This window comes from Helianthus annuus, chromosome 2, assembly GCF_002127325.2.
Source record: "Helianthus annuus cultivar XRQ/B chromosome 2, HanXRQr2.0-SUNRISE, whole genome shotgun sequence".
Classification (NCBI taxonomy): Eukaryota; Viridiplantae; Streptophyta; class Magnoliopsida; order Asterales; family Asteraceae; genus Helianthus; species Helianthus annuus.
The window spans coordinates 96440220-96445846 of NC_035434.2; the positions used below are offsets into that span (position 1 = coordinate 96440220).

Genomic DNA, 5627 nt, shown 5'->3' on the forward strand with positions numbered 1-5627 from the left:
TATTTGATAAAAAAAAAAAAAGAGAAGCCAGGGGTTGTTGGCTTTGGGTCGATCAAACAAGGGCAGGGGGAAAGGGGAAACCCTTCTCCTTCAACTACAATCAAGAACTCAAGAATTGAACCTGAATTTGGGGAGAAATCAGATGCATGAGCTTATATTTTTAATCATCTAGTCAAGATGAACATGTGGTAAGTTGAATTTTGTGAATTGTTGATCTTACATGATGTGGGTTATTGATTAATCCACGAATTGGTATGAAATTAAGCGTGATTATGTGTTAGAATCGCTATATAAAACGTGTATTATGTATGATTTCGGTTAATTTGATGATTTAAGAAGAAACCCACAACTTTGAAGGAAGGTAGCGACATGGGTGTTCTACCCATGTTCAATCCTTGTTTGATGTATTTGTTACTAGCTTGAAATGGGTTTGTGATGTTAGTTTAGGGTTAATTGTATGAATGGAATGTGATTTTGAACACTCTTTTGGTGATTGAGAATTTGGAAGTTAATGACTAAACTTGAACTAGTTGTAAACTATGCATAGTAAGTTGTACACACACCAAGTGCTCGATAAAATGACTAGGTGAAGCTAGAAAGTGAAATTGTATGCAAGTTGTGAGTTTACATGTATAGAAAGCGATTGTGGTAAAAGTAGTAGTTTACTAACTTGGAAAAATATGCTTTAGATGGTACTCGTATATAAATTCGGGTTGAAAGTATATGTCGGTCGAATTTATGCATTAGGAGCTTGTACCTTGTGCTTGAATGGTGTAATGCTCACCTTGTATTAGATGTGCTTGAATCAAGGTAATTAAGAGCGAAGGTGTATGATATGTGAAAGTATATGTAAGCAAATGTGTATGCGAGTATGATTATGTGATCATGTGGTTGTAAGTACTTTAGCATCATAAGTACGAAATGTACATAGTGTCGTATGGTAGGTGCTAAATTAATATGTGTTTTATGCGTTAACATGATGGACTGCATGAGTCTAGAAAGATGTGGTTTTGGATGTATGCTTTATGTTTACTAGACTTGACCATGAAAGTCAAATGTGAGTTACGCTTTAGATATGATCATTATATGTGAAATCGTGTACACTAACAAGGATGTGATTGCGGTAACATGAAAGCATTAGGGATCATGTGGACGTGGACTCAAGCATGAAAGACTAACGGGTCAAGAGGGGACAAGGAAGCCAATGCGAAAATGGACGCTCAAGGTAAGTGATTCCGTAATCACTTCTTAGTTATTTATGTAAAGTTATATGCAACTTAACTAGGTATGATAATTGAGGTCGAATAGGAACAAATGGTAGGATATCGATGAAGTATTAAACGGATCTCAGCTTTGATCCGAGCAAGGTATGCGTGATTAAGAATCGTAACTAGGTAGTAGGATTGGTTGCTTATGCAAGGTAGTGCTTGTTGTTAATAATGGGGTAAAGTTGACAAAAACGCCCTTGGTGGGGATTTCGGGTAAACGACCTTAAAAGTCATTTGGAAGTGAGTTATTCGATTAGAGTAATGTCTTTGTCTAGTATGAAAGTGAAGTATAGGGTTTTGTATGTTATAGACCTTTTAATGTATAAATACCCATAACGGGTCGAATAATTCATAAGTGAATAATAAGCCGATAGTGTAAGTTAAGAATTTCCTTAATCCGGATATGGGATTTTAAGTTCATATGATAGAATGTGAATTTACAAGCATGTAGGAAGAAACGGGAGGTTAAACGGGTAAATGGTTCAAAAGTTATGCGCGTTTTAGTGCGTACGGACGACGAAACGGAGCTGCAGAAAAATGCAAAATCTAGAGGGCGTCGCCGACGGGCATGGGGGCGTCGCCGACGGGCTCTAGAAAATCAGTTTTTGTGCTGACGGGTTAATTACCTGTCTACGGGTTTTTGGGCTACGGGTAAATGCAAGGCCCGTCGCCGACGGCCCTAGGGGCGTCGGTGACGGCCTTCCCAAGTCCCAAAAGCTGAAATCTTGTTATTTAAGTTAATTTATGTACCGTGGGCTTCGGTTTGATATCCGTGGACTACGGCGGACTTTCCAAACATGATTTTGAAGGTTCCTTGGATGTTTATGGGCTATAAAGCTAAGTCTAAGACCCACGTTAATAATGTATGATTATGTAAGAGGTACGCGTGATCTAGTACGTGTTCGTTAAAGTATGTACATATGTAGATAAGCAAGTTTGTGTGCTTGTATGTATTTGTATACATATGTAGAAGTTATGTAAGCATGTATGTAGGCATACACGTATGTATGTTTATAACTCCAAGTGTACGTATGTAGTAGGATATGTAGTTATGCTTAATGATATGTATGAGTGTATGTACGTATGTCTAGTTGTAGGAAGGATATGTAAGTATGTAGTTGTGTATGCAGGTATGTATAAGGGTATGTATGAGCGTATGTACGTATGTAGATGTATATGTGTGTGGGTATGTAAGTACATATATGTGTATGATTTAGACACCTTGAGGATTAACGTTATTAATGGTGTACCTTGAGAATGATAAGTAATGCAGGTACATTCATGAAGCCTCGCCAGGAAATGGATACGCAGATGAAATGCATGAAGTTTGATAAAGAACGAGATGTGAAGTGTATGCGAATGATCTTGTTTATACATTGTGTGCTAATGTTTTTGAATGTATGTGGTGAATGCAGGTTGTGCGGGTCACGGAGGATCATCCAGGAATAAAGATCGAAGACCGAGTCACTTAAGGGATTGTACGGGGTTGTTTAAGGATGTAAATTTGTTGTACATAAGCTATGATTTATTCTATAATTGAGTCAGTTTGTTGTATTCGATATAAAAGAGTTATTTTAAAAGTGAACTTTCAAGTAAGACGTAAGGTTTATAATGAAAGAAATTTTATGGCATGAACTTCCGCTGCGACTTTCGTTAATTACGTGTTAGGGTGTTACACTGTCAAATGTCATCGATCTCCATCTTGCTCTATGCTACTATAACAAACATACCAAACAACAGATTAAAAAAAAAACAACAGATTAGACACACTTGTTGCAGATTGAAGAACTGTTGAAGACCGTCCGAAGATTGAAGACTAGAGACAGCGGCGATATGTGTGTCGGAGATTAGAGAGCGGAGCCGGAGATTAGAGGGTCGGAGACGGAGACTGTGAGTCTGTGACTGTGGAGACCGGAGAGTGAGACCGAGATTAGAGCGGCGATTTGAATACGACTGATTAGGGAAGAATAGATTTAAGGTTAGATACTTAGATTTATATATTAAATATTAAGTTGGGTTGAATGTTATTTGGGCTTTTAGTTTTTTTTTGGGTTATTATATTTTTTGGGTTTTTATCTATAAAATCTATAATATAAATACATATATATATTAATTATTAATAAAAATAATTCGAGCGAAACCGAGCGATCGACGAGCGAGCGGAGCTATGCTCATGCTCGGATTGAATTTGAATCGAACCGATCCGATCGGCTCATTTACAAACTGAGCGGGAATCGAACGAGCATTTTTCGAGCGATCGTCGAGCAGTTATGCATTTAACAAGTTTTGCAATGGAGCATGTTTGCTTTTGGAGTCCCGCACGTAAGGACTTGCGCCATTTTTGCAAAGGAGGTGGGTCACCATGATTTTAATTACAATTCCGAAAGATATTTTTTACCCTTTTTCCTTTTTAACCTGATTTTAGATTTATTACTTTTTCTTTTGTAAATTAATAAAGAAATGAACTTTTTATCAATTTTTTTTTAACGGCAAATTTGGATCACTGACGGACCACTGGAGTATCATCGTGCCACCAGCAGAACCAACAGATCATATCCATCTCCACTAGGCAATAATGCCTATACACCAATTCAGGAGGAAGCCCAATAAATTTGGGAAAACCCCTTTGTGGGAATCGAACCCATAACCAAATGGTCATAAGCCTTATCCCACCCCCAAGATATCACCAGGCTATAATGCCATGGGTGAACTTTTTATCAATTACAAGATATTTTTGCCAAGGAGATGGGTCCGCAACGACTCTGCTAAAGTTCTTTTTATTAGTTTTGTAAAATAACAAAAAAACATGTAATACATTTATTTAAAAACCTTTACTTTTATAATAAACTTTATTTTCTAAATATATTCTATTAATTGAAATAATAAGAAAATAAAATTTCAGATTAATGATAAAAAAAATTGTTGATTAAAAATAAATGTAAAAAGTGATGGTGATGTGGAAATGTAAGTATGAGTAAGGATGTTTGTTTGGTTGGAGTAAAATTAAATATTTTTTATGCATTATAAAATATGATGTGGCAGCTCACTAGACATATTTTTAAGTGTATTTAGCTTCTTGCATTGGTGATGGCCTTATAAGAAGAGGTAGCGTACATTCAATCTTTTTCTCTAGTATTTAATAAGTTTATACACTAGTTGAATTTATCAATTAATATCTTTTATCATTTGGCTGAACTAAATCTAGCTAAGTGAAATGTATAGGATATTGCAAAACTCGTGACTTACAAAATTTAACTTAACTTTACAAAACAAATAAGTTGTTACAACACTAATCCAACTCGGAACCAGAATTTCTTTATCTGGGGTGATAATAACATGTTTTTCCTAGAAAAATCATGTTTTTCCTAGAAAAATCTAATATTTATTTTATATATACAAATCCAACAAATTTCTGTAGCTATCGGTTAACGGACCCTCTTGACACCCCCCCCCCCACACACACACAGGAAAGCAAGTTTATATATATTTATCAAATTTGTACTTTGATCACTATATGTTAAGTATATAAGGTCAGGTTATTGGAAAACCACAAAAAAGTGATAAATCAGAGAATCATATGTAAAACATACAAAAAAAAACTCATAAAATATATTTTTTTACCTAACCTTTTTTGGTTTTGTTTATAAATACAAGTAGAAGCCACTTTAATATAAAAAAATTAAAATAAAAAGAAAGTAAAAAAAATTACAAAAATTTGTTATTTTGGTTGAACGGCTTATACATATGTTTATATGCAGAACTTCTAGAAAACTTGTATAAAAATAAATTTTTATATGTAAAAATGTTTTTTTTACATGTAAAACTAATGCTTCCCAATTCTCTGCATTATTTTACAGTTTATCATAAATAAAAGGAAAACTAATCAAGTATAATCAAAGAAAAACTAATCAAGTATAATCTTCTAGGGATGAGCATGGTACATGTTCGGTACCGAAAGTACGGGTACTGAAAACAGGGAACGTGGGTACCGGTACCGAATATACCGGTTCGATACTGGTATTTACCTGTCACACCCCGACCGCGTTAAAACAACAAAACACGGCGGAAACGTCGGGGAGTGTCGTAACAGAATCATTGTTTCATAACACATGGAATTTAAAGTTTGGTTTCATTAATTAAAATGTTAACATTGTCTAGGAATTTGCAGAAACATAACATGAATTAAACTGTCTTTCATAGTTTTAAGTCACTAAGGCCCAGGTCCGCCTAAGTGTGTCACGAACATCATCATGCAATAGCTCCTGAAACACATGTGAAAATAGGTACGTCAGTATAAAAATGCTTGTGAGATATATAGGTTTTGTTGTTGTAGGTTTCATGACTTGTAAGTTAAAAGAA

At 35.1% G+C, this 5627-nt stretch overlaps 1 long non-coding RNA gene across 1 annotated transcript; it reads left to right on the plus strand.

Annotated features, from left to right (window-relative positions):
- Positions 1-1006: 1006 nt before the first annotated feature.
- Positions 1007-2899, plus strand: LOC110903704. The gene is made up of 2 exons (XR_002572123.2): positions 1007-1225; positions 2684-2899. It is a non-coding gene; the product is annotated as an uncharacterized LOC110903704 (long non-coding RNA).
- Positions 2900-5627: the final 2728 nt, after the last annotated feature.